We start from the raw sequence: 16,009 nt of genomic DNA on the forward strand, positions 1-16,009 counted from the left end.
TGTTTACAGCAGCCTTTTGGAGAGTCTTGGTCCATCAAACCACACTAGTCTGCAAGGATTCCACAGGTTCTCATTTTCTGTGGAAACAAAAGAAGAACCGCTTTTCCAAAGCAACATATCCTTAGACCCAAAAGTTGACAAGATACCTTTAAAGTATATATGTTGGTCACTTAGCTCCTTCACAATCAAAAAATTCAAAGAAAGCACAGTAAAATGCATAATCCAGACTTTGTGTGTTTATGTGACTTAGTTTTCTTACTCTATTACTTTTTACTCCTTTAATCTATGATGGTCTGTAGTCTGTCTCTTTAAAGACTTTTTTTTTATAAACCATTTACTTCTTTTTCTAATTATACTCATTTTCTCTTCCAAGGCTATGTACATTTATCCAAAACTCTGACCCATTTAGAGATCTTTTTTTATCAGAATTTGTCTTTATTGCAGGTCTGTAATCCTTTTCTGACCAGAAGTGCTTCTTAAAAAGCTAAGCAGCATTACTATGGCTAAGGCTTCTTTGCCTTTTGGCTCCACCCAGTCCAGCATGTTGGAGGTCTGTTCATTGCTTCTGAGAGCCATTCTCTGCACCCCAAATACAGGGTTGGGGCACAGCAAGTCTATGTTGCCAATAAGCAAATTGTAACACTCTGCACACAAACCCTAATTAAATGCTCCATAGCTGGACCTCTACAAAGAGTCAGAGTGCTGGCAGCATGACCCAAGAAACTGCCAGTTTCAAAACCATGTGGCATTATTTTCTGCTACCACTGAATCAGAAAGACCTCTCCTAAAGGAGCTACAGTAGGCCGCAAGCAAGAAAAGCCCATTCAGAAAAAAAAATGTAGCTAAACTTTGTTTTTTACTGTCTAGAATTCCTTTTTAAGCCCTCTCAGGTTTTATGTGGATTTAGCTAGCACATGTTCCGTGCCAATTTGTAGTAGGAGGCCAATTGTTTGTTCACTTAGCCCCAAAATAATCACACAGAAACCATTTTATTTGCAATACTATTTAGCCAATACCTTAAGCATATTTTTGGCTTACTCTTATCTTAAATTAACCCATCTCCATTAATCTGCATACCACCACAAGGCTGTGGCTTACAGGATAAAATTCCAGTGCCTGTCTCTGGCAGGGCTACATGGCTTCTCCTTGACTCCACCTTTTTTCTCCCAGCCTTCAGTTTAGTTTTCCCCATCTTGCTCTGCTCTACCGTATCTCAGACCCAAAATAGCCTCTTTATTGACCAATGGTATTCAGAGCATACAGAGGGGAATTTCACATCATGAAGGCAAGTGAACAAACAGGCAAAAATCAGAAAGCTTTCCCTTTAACACCCTTTTATCTGTGCTGCCAGTGGAGGGGATGCCATATTTAAGAGAGTCTTCCCACCACAGTTAGCCTGATAGGGGATGCCCAGACAATTTACAATTAAAATGAGCAAGCATACATAGTAAAACTAAATATTGTAATTAAATATATATTACCTCAAAATTTTATGCTAATATGAATATTAGTAATTGTATTCATGAGAAAAGAAGATTTCTGTAATTATGATTGAATTAAAATTTTTGTATTTTGTTCAAGATACCAAACTAAATTCAGCTGTTTTCATTTCCTTATGCTCAATAACAAAAAAAAATCAAAACGTTAGCTTTCTTGAGCACTAAATAAAAATGTATTATTTATGAGATAATATATATAAATAACCAGCAAACTATATAGATGCATATATGTATACATATATGTATATTTATTTGTGTTTATCCTGGGGCATAAATTAACCCAGGATATCCTTGGGATAGTGATAATATGTTTCCTCTCACATCTTTAGCTAAAATTAGATAAGGATAAATATTCCTGAGACAGATGGAGAACAAAGGCCTGCGGCATTAGGAAAGACCTTGGGAAAGCTCTTGGGAGTCTTCAAGAAGACTCCTATTCCTTGAATTAGAAATATTTGAGTGTTTCCAATATGTCTGACAACACTCCTAGAGTCATTATGGTGTCAATTACAAATAACTGAAATATACCTTCATGGACTTTAAGAGGGCCTTGTCAAAATGCTGCATGACTGGGAGACAGGTAAAAGAGGAAATGAAAAGTTGAAGATTGTTATGAGTTGTGGAATTCCAAAATCAAATAAGTTAGTGGAGTGTACCTAGACACTCAAAATATCCTTGAGATTTATGGTAGGAGTCCTGACTTATGGCAGGAGTCATTCCTCACTTGGGGATCAAAAACGAGATCCACTTCATAGGCACAAAAGATCACATCATTTTAAAAGCTGACAAGTCCTTCCCTCTCCACCGGAGAGTTGGTGCCAACATACTTTATTTGGTATTTTGCTGACAGCCTATCAGTGGATAAACTAAGGAATGCGCTACGTCTGCTGCTACATACAGTGTTCCCACTCCCTCCCTGTCCTTTCCCTGCATGGGAATGTTTTTGGTATTTGAGCTGAGAGCATCTCCTTGCCCTCAGTTGGTATACAAACCAACTGTATTTCGCTTGTCCCTTTGTCTTCAAGCAATATAAATTAGCCTGGTACCCCAATAAACAAGATGACCCAGATGCAGACTCCTGGTTCTTTGTTCCTACTTACTCACAGCCATGGAACACCTTAACCTGGATTCTCCCCTGGCTCCTAATACTTCCTGTACTCCATGCATGGAGTCTTGGGGACATCAGCAATGAAGTATCAAACAGAGAGCATCCTGCCAGTGGTTCAGTGATGGGGTTGGAAATTCATCAGCTGAGTGAATCTGGAGAGCTCACTCTGAATTGGTAGAGAAATAGATTCTCTACCAAGTTGTATATTATAGTGTGTATAGTGTTAGTCACATCTCTTAAGGAATCAGTTATGAGTTTATGGAATTAATGCTTTTCTCTTACAGCAGATCTGGAACATGTGAACGTCTCCAAATCCCCATATTCTTACTCCAGGTCTCCTAGTCTTGGAACAACTTGTGATGTGTACCAAGTTTATATCAGCAGAATCCCAGGCATAATAGTGGCCACTGGTTTTTTAACTAATTTTTATTTGCTTATAATTAAGTTTCATTATGATTTTTTTATTTTTTTTTATATTTTTTATTTTTTTTTGGTTTTTTCGAGACAGGGTTTCTCTGTGGTTTTGGAGTCTGTCCTGGAACTAGCTCTTGTAGACCAGGCTGGTCTCGAACTCACAGAGATCCGCCTGCCTCTGCCTCCCGAGTGCTGGGATTACAGGCGTGTGCCACCACCGCCCGGCAGGAAGTTCTAGTCTTAATGAATCTTAAGAATTATCAGATTACAATATCAGCTCTACAAAAGCTATTAATCTGACTCCTACAAAGATCCCTATGTTTTCTTCCCTGTCACTGGCTTCCTCATACCTTTCTGTCCCTAATAGATTCCTTTGCATGTTCATGGAGACTACTCTGTTTTCTTGACAAAATGATTGATATTGTGCACACCTAAGAAGGAAGCTCACTGTGGTGCACACATTTCAGACTCTGGACCCCTATGCATGTTGTCATGTCTATTGCTGTCTTTTCACCCAGTCCTATTTGGTGAATTTCTGCGTGTCTTCTATTCTTATCAGAGTTAAATATCACATTTATCCTCTGAACCTGCTGAGCATCTCTGCAGATAGATATCCTCCTTCTGTCGATTGCTTGTTGCTCATTAGAAAAAACTGCTTCAGAACACACCTTAACCCACCTTTCCACACTAGGGAGACTTCTCAGAGAAACACCAAGGGGCATGTATAATTTTACAAATGGCAAGCTAGTTTTTATAAAAAGAAAATTTTATTACCTATTATACTTTCTGAAACAGCTTATTAAATGTTTTGAATACACAAACCAATGAATGACAAAGAAAATCAGTCTGCCTTTATCCTTACTAATTGTATGTCTTTATTATATTCATTAAATGATACTATTATAAGTCTGTATATATGCATATATATGTATATTCTACATAATATTTTACTACCATTGTGATATTACTATTCCCTAACCTATGATATTCTACAGTTTGATTTTAAATAGTTTTTTAATAGACACAGCAAATTTGTATGCTGAATACATTTTATTAAAAAGTGTTTTGACCTGGAATTCACATTTCCTTTTTGTGGTCAATGATAACTAGACTAAGATGTCCTAAATTAAATCTTACAAGACACCAAATTGATTGAAGCAAGCTTATGAGGTTGTTTAAAATTCTGACTGCTTTTAATTTTTCCATATAATTACAACAAGAAAATGGAAGAAGCACTTTTATCCACTGTTAGGCAGGCATGAACTTTCAACCCTGAAAGTTCATAATTTTCATAAGTGCCAAATGGATGTTACTAGTCATCCACCACTGTCATAGGTTATAGAGCAATTAAGACCTTTCCAAGTGTTCATAATGATCATTTTTTCATGGGAATACTATTGCAAGAAACAAATGACATTCTGATATGTTTAAGTCATTTTAATGATTTGATTGAATCACATTAATCATTAGAAGAAAAAAACATGCATGACATTAAATGACCCAGCCATGACAAGCTCAAAAGATGCCCAAGTCTCAGTTTACCCTAAGGCAATACCTGGTTTCATGAAAGAACACAAACAGAAACCACCCAGGCACCACCCTGGAACAGACCATCCAAAGAAAATTCCTAACCTTCCAACCATTGTTGCTCCTCCACTCTGAGCCTGCAACACAGTAACAAGGAAAAAAAAAAACAAAGCAAAACAGCCAAAAACAATTGGACTTGGTTTATATGAACATTCTGTAATTTAAGATTTACAAAAGTGTGGCTGGAGAAATGGCTCAGCATTTAAGAGCACTGACTGCTCTTCCAAAGGTCCTGAGTCCAACTCCCAGCAATCACATGATTGTCCACAGCCATCTATAATGAGATCTTGTGCCCCCTTCTGGCAGGCAGGCATACATGGAAGGAATGCTACATATATAATAAATAAATCTTTTAAAAAAGATTTATAAGAGCCTAGCAGTGGTGGTGCCACAGGCCTTTATTCCCAGCACTCAGGAAGCTGAGTCAGGTGAATCTCTGTGAGTTTGAGACTAGCTGGTTTATAAGAGCTAGTTCCAGGACAGGCTCCAAAGCTACAGAAAAATCGTATCTCAAAATAGGTAAGTAAGTAAGTAAATAAACAAACAAATAAAAAATTTATAAATTTATTTTGCCAGATATGGCTTCAAATCTGGTTATATAAAAGGTTAGAACTATGAACACTGAAAATTAATAGTTAAAATCTATATATGGGCAATTTTAAAGAAATCATATAACATAAATCCAATTTGGATTGCCACCAGTTTTCAGTCAGTCACATGACTGGTTGCCATTTTGCTGGAGTTAAAAAAAAGTATGTCACAGGATTTCACCACCATCTTGATTGGAGATGATCATATAAAATGGGCCTGACTAGATAGTCTCCAAGATAATTTTGTCTCCAAGATAATTTTGATTGGGAAAGATTTTATATAATAATTCATGTCCTGATCTAAAAATAAGTTTTATAAAAAATAATATTTAAAATATTAAAGTTGTACCTCATTGATTTTATACTCAAGAGTTTACCTTGCTCTGCCAGTTAAACTTTATAATTTAAAAGTCACCCTGGTGATAATGTTTTTAAAGACATGAGGGCGGAGCGGCGCGGCGGCCAGACGCGCAGAGGCGGAGCGGCGCGGCGGCCAGACTCGGTGGAGCAACACCACATACAGGAAGAGGCTTTCGGGGACCAGCACAGCGGCAGACCCAAGCGGCAGGGACAGGCGTGCAATAAGGAGAGCAGTTCGCCCTACTACAATTGAATCAAAGAGGTAGGCTTTTGGTTGGCCAGGTCACTGGCACAAGGGGAGCCTGGTCCTGTCCTGAAGATCCTTCGGAGGGTTGAGAGGGTTCTTGGCCTGCAGCAGGAACCACGAAAGAGAGTGAGGGCATTTTGTAAGCGGAGCACTTGGCCAGCAGGGAAACCTGATCCGGTTTTTAAAGGACCCATTGGATAGGATCAATAGGAGGAAATGGGCAGGCGCCAAGGCAAGAATTCACCCAATAATCCGAAAAACATGAAAACATCAGAACCCAATGATCTTACAACAGAAGTATTTGAACAACCTAACACAGAAGAAGTGGAAAAAATCGACTTTATGAAGATAATAGAGTCCCTTAAACAACATGTAAAAAATGCCCTTATAGAAATGGATGAGAAATATGACAAAAAGTTTGAAGAAATGAGTAAATACGTACATGATACCCTGGGAAACCAAGAAAAAACCATCAAGCAGGTAATGGAAACAGTTCAAGAATTGAAAACTGAAATGAAGGCAAAGAAGAAAATACAAACTGAGGACCAGCTGGATATGGAAAATCTAGGCCAACGAGCAGAGTCTACAGAAACAAGCATAATCAATAGAATACAAGAGCTAGAAGAAAGACTCTCAGATGCTGAGGACACCATAGAGAAAATAAACGAACAGATCAAAGAAAACAGCAAAGCCAACAAATTCTCAACACAAAACATTCAGGAACTATGGGACACAATAAAAAAACCAAACCTAAGAATAATAGGAATAGAAGAGGGAGAAGAGTCACAGCTCAAAGGCCCAGAAAATATTTTCAACAAAATTATGGAAGAAAACTTTCCCAACTTAAAGAAAGATATTCATTTAAATATTCAAGAAGCATACAGAACACCAAACAGACTGGATCAAAGAAAAACATCTCCTCGCCATATAATAATCAAAACACAAAATATACAGGTTAAAGAAAGAATATTAAGAGCTGCAAAAGAAAAAGGGCAAGTAACTTATAAAGGTAAACCGATCAGACTTACACCTGACTTCTCGATGGAAACTATGAAAGCCAGAAGGTCCTGGATAGAGGTTCTGCAGAAGCTAAGAGACCATGGATGCAAACCCAAACTACTATACCCAGCCAAGCTATCGTTCATTATCAATGGAGAAAACAAGACATCCAGGATAAGAACAAATTTAAACAATACGTAGCCACAAATCCAGCACTACAGAAAGTAATAGAAGGAAAATCGCAACCCAAGGAATCCAACACTGCCAACACTGCATACAATAACCCAGGCATCTAATGACCCTTCACGAGCACATCTCAAAGAAGGGAGACACACAATCTCTACTACCAAAAGCAATAAGAATAACCGGAGTAAACAACCACTGGTCATTAATATCACTTAATATTAATGGGCTCAATTCACCTATAAAAAGGCACAGGCTAAAAGATTGGATACGAAAACAGGATCCAACATTCTGCTGTTTGCAAGAAACACATCTCAACCACAAAGACAGGCACCTACTCAGAGTAAAGGGTTGGGAAAAGGTCTTTCAAGCAAATGGTCCTAAGAAAAAAGCAGGTGTGGCCATACTAATTTCTAACAAAACTGACTTCAAACTAAAATCAATCAGAAGAGACCGAGACGGTCACTTTATACTCATAACAGGAACAATTCATCAGGAGGACGTCTCAATCCTGAATATATACGCCCCCAATATAAAAGCACCTACTTATGTAAAAGAAATATTACTAGAACTCAAGGCAGACATCAAACCACACACACTAGTAGTAGGAGACTTCAACACACCTCTCTCTCCAAGGGACAGGTCAATCAGACAGAAACCTAATAGAGAATTAAGAGAATTATTGGAGGTAATGAAGCAAATGGACTTAACAGACATCTATAGAACATTCCACCCAAATAGGAAAGAATATACCTTCTTCTCTGCAGCTCATGGAACCTTCTCAAAAATTGACCACATACTCGGAAACAAAGGAAACCTCCACAGATACAAAAAAATATCAGTGTCCACCTGTGTCTTATCAGATCATCACGGATTAAAGTTAGAAGGCAACAACCACGCTGCCCCCAAAAAACCGACAAACTCATGGAAACTGAACAGTCAACTACTGAACCACACCTGGGTCAAGGAAGAAATCAAGAAAGAAATTAAAGTCTTCCTTGAATTTAATGAAAATAAAGGGACAACATACTCAAACCTATGGGACACAATGAAAGCGGTGCTAAGAGGAAAGTTCATAGCACTAAGTGCCCACTTAAAGAAAACGGAGAATGCATACATTGGGGACTTAAAAACACACCTGAAAGCTCTAGAAAAAAAAGAAGCAGACGCGCCCAGGAGAAGTAGAAGACTGGAAATAATAAAACTGAGGGCTGAAATCAACAAAATAGAAACACAGAAAACAGTCCAAAGAATCAATGAAACAAAAAGCTGGTTCTTGGAGAAAATCAACAAGATCGACAAACCCCTATCCAAACTAATTAAACGACAGAGAGAGAACACGCAAATAAATAAGATCAGAAATGAAAAGGGGGACATAACCACAGACACAGAGGAAATTCAGAGAATCATTAGATCTTACTACAAAAGCCTGTATGCCACAAAACTGGAAAATACAAAAGAAATGGACATTTTTTTAAATAAGTATCATATACCAAAGCTAAACCAAGACCAGGTGAATGATCTAAATAGACCGGTTTCTCGCAAAGAATTAGAAATGGTTATCAAAAATCTCCCTTCGAAATAAAGCCCAGGACCAGATGGTTTCAATGCAGAATTCTACCAGAACTTCCAAGAAGAACTAATACCTATACTCCTTAATGTATTTCACAATATAGAATCAGAAGAGTCATTGCCAAATTCCTTTTATGAAGCTACAGTTACCCTGATACCAAAACCACAAAAAGACCCAACCAAGAAAGAGAATTACAGACCGATCTCACTCATGAACATCGACGCAAAAATTTTCAATAAAATACTGGCAAACCGAATCCAAGAACACATAAGAAAAATTATCCATTATGATCAAGTAGGCTTCATCCCAGAGATGCAGGGCTGGTTCAACATACGCAAATCTATCAATGTAATCCACCATATAAATAAACTGAAAGAAAAAAACCATATGATCATTTCACTAGATGCTGAAAAAGCATTCGACAAAATTCAACACCCCTTTATGATAAAGGTCTTGGAGAGAATAGGGATACAAGGGTCCTACCTAAATATAATAAAAGCTATTTACAGCAAGCCAACAGCTAACATTAAATTAAACGGAGAAAAACTCAAAGCCATCCCACTAAAATCAGGAACACGACAAGGATGTCCACTCTCTCCATACCTCTTCAATATAGTGCTTGAAATTCTAGCAATAGCAATAAGACAACATAAGGAGATCAAGAGGATTCGTATTGGAAAGGAAGAAGTTAAGCTTTCATTATTTGCAGATGATATGATAGTGTACATAAGCGACCCCAAAAACTCTACCAAAGAACTCCTACAGCTGATAAACAGCTTTAGTAATGTGGCAGGATACAAGATCAACTCCAAAAAATCAGTTGCGTTCCTATACACTAAGGATAAGGAAGCAGAGAGGGAAATCAGAGAAGCATCACCTTTCACGATAGCCACAAATAGCATAAAATACCTTGGGGTAACCCTGACCAAGGAAGTGAAAGATCTACTGGACAAGAACTATAAGTCTTTGAAGAAAGAAATTGAAGAAGACACCAGAAAATGGAAAGACCTCCCTTGCTCTTGGATTGGGAGGATCAACATAGTAAAAATGGCAATTCTACCAAAAGCAATTTATAGATTCAATGCAATCCCCATCAAAATCCCATCAAAATTCTTCACAGATCTGGAGAAGACAATAATTAACTTTATATGGAAAAACAAAAAACCCAGGATAGCCAAAACAATCTTATACAATAAAGGATTGTCTGGAGGCATTACCATCCCTGACTTCAAACTCTATTACAGAGCTACAGTATTGAAAACAGCTTGGTATTGGCATAAAAACAGAGAAGTCGACCAATGGAATCGAATAGAAGACCCTGACATTAACCCACAAACCTATGAACACCTGATCTTCGATAAAGGAGCTAAAAGTATACAATGGAAAAAAGAGAGCATCTTCAACAAATGGTGCTGGCAAAACTGGATGTCAATCTGTAGAAGAATGAAAATAGATCCATATCTATCACCATGCACAAAACTCAAATCCAAATGGATTAAAGACCTCAATATCAGTCCGAACACACTGAACCTGATAGAAGAGAAAGTGGGAAGTACTCTACAGCAAATGGGCACAGGAGACCACTTCCTATGTATAACCCCAGCAGCACAGACACTAAGGGCATCATTGAATAAATGGGACTTCCTGAGGCTGAGAAGCTTCTGTAAAGCAAAGGACACTGTCACTAAGACAAAAAGACAACCCACTGACTGGGAGAAGATCTTCACCAACCCTGCAACTGACAAAGGTTTGATCTCCAAAATATATAAAGAACTCAAGAAACTAGACCGTAAAAGGCTAATCAACCCAATTATAAAATGGGGCACTGAGCTGAACAGAGAATTCTCAACAGAAGAAGTTCAAATGGCCAAAAGATACTTAAGGTCATGCTCAACTTCCTTAGCGATCAGGGAAATGCAAATCAAGACAACTTTAAGATACCACCTTACACCTGTCAGAATGGCTAAAATAAAAAACACCAATGATAGCCTTTGCTGGAGAGGTTGTGGAGAAAGGGGTACAATCACCCATTGCTGGTGGGAATGCAAACTTGTGCAACCACTCTGGAAAGCAGTGTTTCGGTTTCTCAGGAAATTCGGGATCAACCTACCCCTGGATCCAGCAATACCACTCTTGGGAATATACCCAAGAGAGGCCCTATCATACAACAAAAGTATATGCTCAACTATGTTCATGGCAGCATTGTTTGTAATAGCCAGAACCTGGAAACAACCTAGATGCCCTTCAACGGAAGAATGGATGAAGAAAGTATGGAATATATACATATTAGAGTATTACTCAGCAGTAAAAAACAAGGACTTCTTGAATTTTGCATACAAATGGATGGAAATAGAAAACACTATCCTGAGTGAGGTAAGCCAGACCCAAAAAGAGGAACATGGGATGTACTCACTCATATTTGGTTTCTAGCCATAAATAAAGGACATTGAGCTTATAATTCATGTTCCTAGAGAAGCTAAATAAGGCGAATCCAAAGACAAACACATAGGCATCCTCAGGAATATTAACCTTCATCAGGCGATGAAAGGAGACAGAGACAGAGACCCACACGGGAGCACCGGACAGAAATCTCAAGGTCCAAATCAGGAGCAGAAGGAGACGGAGGACGAGCAAGGAACTCAGGACCACAAAGGGTGCACCCACACACTAAGACAATGGGGATGTTCTATTGGGATCTCACCAAGGCCAGCTGGCCTAGGTCTGAAAAAGCATGGGATAAATCCGGACTAGCTGAACATAGCGGACAATGAGGAATACTGAGAATTCAAGAACAATTGCAGTGTGTTTTTGATCCTACTGCACGTACTGGCTTTGTGGGAGCCTAGGCAGTTTGAATGCTCACCGTACGAGACCTGGATAGAGGTGGGCAGTCCTTGGGCTTCCCACAGGTCAGGGAACCCTGATTGCTCTTCGAGCAGATGAGGGAGGGGGACTTGATCGGGGGGAGGGGGAGGGAAATGGGAAGCGGTTGTGGGGACGAGGCAGAAATCCTTAATAAATAAATAAATTTAAAAAAGAAAAAAAAAAAGACATGAGGGGATCCTAGGGAACAGCTGAGGTTTGCAAATGTATGGCAGAACTAGAGTTCCAAAGAGTGTAGAGTTACAAGGATGAACCATAACTGGTATGGTAGGTCCTTCTGTCTATGTGTTGTTTTTATTGGTTAATAAATAAAGAACTGGCTTGACCTTTAGCATGGGAGAAGGAGGGCAGAGTCAGAGAGAAGCCATGTAACTCCTGGAGACAGACCTGAGAACTTCAGCAGGTAAGTCACAGCCACATGGCGATACACAGATTAATAGAAATGGGTTAAATTAATACGTAAGAGTTAGACAATAAGAAGCTAGACTAAGGAGCCAAGCAATGTTTTAATTAATATAGTTTCTGTGTGGTTATTTTGGTTCTGGGCAGCTGGGAAAAACAAGTGGCTCTCCTCCAATATGCAACAGTTCTAGAAATGCCAGTACCAGGTGATAATCTCCAGAAGCACTAGCTACAATAAAATGAGACAGACTAAACTCTAAAAGGCAAGCTATATATATGCTGTTGAAAGTAGGGCCAAAGAGAAATCCAAACCTCTTACAAAGAGAGGGGGAAAAGGGGTGAGAAAGGTACTTTACTTTTGATATTGCAGGAAGACATTTAAGAGATTAATTTAAAAAAATGTTTTTTAATATTTAAATTTATAAGGCTATGGGACATTTGTGCTTAAAAATGTTTTATATTGTTAATATCTGGGCTTAAAAGAAGGCTAATAACTAGGTCATAGCCATATACACCAAATGCTAGCCAGAAACTGTGATGTTCATTTCTTATGATGTAGCAAGACAATAACCTAAGCAGTCTGACAAAGGGTTTAGAGCAGTTTATTAGTCCATTGAGTCTTGACCATTTGTAGGTTACAAAACCTTTTTACAGGGGTAGCCTATGACCACCTGCATGACAGATGTTTGTATTAAGATTTATGACAATGACAAAACTGCAGTTGTAAAATAGCAATATAAAAATTTTGTGTGTGATGAGGGGGGGGGTCACCAAAGCAAAAAAACTATATTAAAAGGTCAAAGCTGTTAACCTATTGTGGAATGTTAAGAAACACAAATTAATAACTATCCTTATAAATGGTCAAGTTCATTAATTACAGCCATGCTAAGTGATACTGATATAATTAAATATAGGGATAAAATTTACTTAGGCCCCAGTATGTGATTTTAAAATTTAATAGTAAAGCAAGAAACAAAGTTAAATATTCAGATATACCTGGACAGCCTTCAAATACTTCAGAGATAAGCAAAATACTGCATTTAAAATGTTTATTAAAAGCTTATTTTATCAGACAGACACTCCCAGATCCTGACAGTGACTCAAGGTCTCCTAAGAAAATGCCACCACTTGGATTTGACAATGCTGACTATTGGGCAAGATGCCCCAATCCAACATCTGCTGCCAGGACCCAGCTCAAACTATGGACAAACAACAGGACACTGGAGAATAGATCACACCTCTTTTGCCTAGACAAAATAAGGTCTATCTTACCCATGTTCCTCCACTGAAAAGACTGTCACATTATGGGCCTGCTGAAGACTGCTATTCTGATATTTCTGCCTTCAACGCTATGGAGACCTGGGTACGGCTAACTGGGTATGAACTAGTCCCTGTCATTTTTAGTAGATCTGGAAGCTGCTTGGTCTATATTCAGGTATAATTTATCCTTCTTGGATCTCTGATAGTATTGATGGCTGGGCTAACTATAACTTTGTCAGGTTAGCAGTAGGCAACCAGGTTCTTTAAAGCCAGATTGTTAGTTCATTTTATATGTAAAATCAAGCCTTGATATGGGTCTTTAAAAAAGGGTCCGAGGATATAAAAGCTTATAAACTTTGAGGGCCAAAAATGATTTGCAATGTAAATGCAAGTTATAAAATGCAAATAAATACCTTGAGATATAAAACATGTTTTATATTGATTTCCTCTTCTATGTTTAGAGTTTAGCATTTAATAGAGTTCTGATAAAACTAGTAAAGCAGTGACTACTTATTGCTCAGTCAAATGTGCAAGATTTTGGATTTATTTTGGTTACCAAATAAATATAAACTTAAAGTGCTTCTTATCAGACCAAAGATATCTCTGTACAATCTATACATGGATCTCAGAATAGAAGAAAAATGCACATGCTTCTAACCCAAATCTGTAGTTTTGGCTAGAACTCAAATATATGAGTCTATTTCTGCTGTTTTACAGATACCCATTACCTGCTTTTTTACAATATAGATTTCAGTACACATTGGTGATACTAACATATCTAAAACTTTTGTGTCTCTTCTAAAATAAATTTCATATAGGCTTCAGAAAAAAAATCTGCATCCATTTCTCACAGGTCAAAAGGATTCCAGATAAGTAGAACCTTGTCAGGAGCCATTTCAGGCTTCTCCTTTCTCACAGGGCCCTGAAGTAAAAAATTTGAGACAGAAAACGTAAAGTTAACCAAAACATTACATGCTAACCTTGGAGACTCAAGCTCTGGAAAGCACCACAGAGTGTCTTCACTGCTTGCTGCTTATCACTAACAGCAGGTGTTCTAGCCATTGACCACGCAACTGCCCAGCTTAGCTGCCTAGCTGCTGAATCCCTTCCCCCTTCCCCCTTCCCCAGTTCCTCCTGCCCGAGTTCCTCACTGAGAAGTATATAAGACAAAAAGCTTGTTTCAATAAACGAAGACCTTGAGAAATTGAGAACAGAATTCTGTTTGGCTTGCTTGGTCTTCTTCCCCTCTCTGGCCCATGTTCGTTCAGATAGTGCCTCTTTAGACCCTGGAATAACTGGACCTGCTGGGCAAGTTACACAACCTAAGATTTCCCCACCTGTCTATTCCAGAGGATGATCATTTCTTTCCTTTAGTCTTGGCACTCCTTCCCTTCCCACTTACTAAGACTATGGACCTGAAAGTTTCAAATGTAATATTTTCCTTTAAGTTCATAAATTTTAACTTCTGTTCTAAGTTTAAATGTGTCTCAACAGGTTTCCACTTGGCTAACTACAATCTGCTCCAAATGATTACAAGCCCTGGACTTGCTGAAAGTTTATGTGGACCATTGTAGTCTAGGTAAATGTTCCTTGTTTCTTCAGTGCAGCCAGCAAACTAAATGCTTCTGATAAATGCCCCATTGATGACTCAGGTGAACATTTTTTAATTCCCAAGTGTTTGTGGGCTTTCTGGAATTAGTCTTGCTGTTGACTTCTAATTTTAAACCATGGTGATCTGTTAAGATACACGAGATTATTGCAATTTTTTTTGTATTTGTTGAGGTTTGATTTGTTGCCAAGTATGTGATCAATTTTTGAGAAGGTTCCATGAGGTGCTGAGAAGAAGGTATATTCTTTTCTGTTTGGATGGAATATTCAATATATGTCTAAGGTCCATTTGAGTCATAACATCTGTTAGCTCCCTTACTGATTTTATTGATTTTAGGTTGAAGTTTATTTTGTTAGATATTAGGATAGCTATATCCACTTGTTTCTTATGTCCATTTGACTGGAATATTTTCCCAACCCTTTACTCTGAGACAATGTCTGTCTTTGAGGTTGAAATATGTTTCTTGTATGTAGAAGAAGGATGGATTCTGGTTTTGTACCCAACCTGTTAGCCTGTGTCTTTTTATAGGTGAGTTTAGTCATTTATATTAAGTGATTGCTATCACCTGTGACTTTAGTTTTCATTGTTGGTGATGTTAATTTGTGCATTTTTCCCTTCTTTGGGATTTGCTGCTATGAGACCATCAATTGTCTGTGTTTTTGTTGGTAGTCAACTTCCTTGGGTTGGAGTTTTCCTTCTAGTATTGTGTAGGGCTTGGTTTGTGGCTAGGTATTGGTTAAATCTGGTTTTGTCATGTAATATCTTGTATTGTTCTTCTATGGTGGTTGAAAGTTTTGCTGGGTATGTAGTCTGGGCTGGCATCCATGGTCTCTTAATGTCTGCATAACGCTTGATCATGACCTTCTAGCTTTCTTTGTCTCCAATGAAAAGTCGGATGTATTTCTGATAGGTCTGCCTTTATATGTTACTTGGCTTTTTTCTTTTGCAGCTCATAATATTCTTTCTGTGTGTTTAGTGTTTTGATTATTATGTGGCTACGGAACTTTTTTTTTTGTTCCAGTCTATTTGGTGTTCTGTAACTTTCTTGTATCTTTATAGGCATATCTTTCTTTACATTGGGAAAGTTTTCTTCTATGATTTTGTTAAATATATTTTCTGTGTTTTAGAGTTTAACTCTTTTTCCTTCTTTACCTATTATTCTAAGATTTGGCTTTTTCATGGTGTCCCATATTTCATGTATATTTTGGGTTAAGCTCTTTTTAGATTTAATGTTTTCTTTGACTGATGAGTCTATTTCTTCTATTGTATCTTCAGCGCTTGAGATTCTCTCTTCC

The sequence above is a fragment of the Microtus oregoni genome, unplaced genomic scaffold, assembly GCF_018167655.1.
Source record: "Microtus oregoni isolate MIOR12 unplaced genomic scaffold, Mior012 000006F_ref0000085, whole genome shotgun sequence".
In the NCBI taxonomy this organism is placed as follows: domain Eukaryota; kingdom Metazoa; phylum Chordata; class Mammalia; order Rodentia; family Cricetidae; genus Microtus; species Microtus oregoni.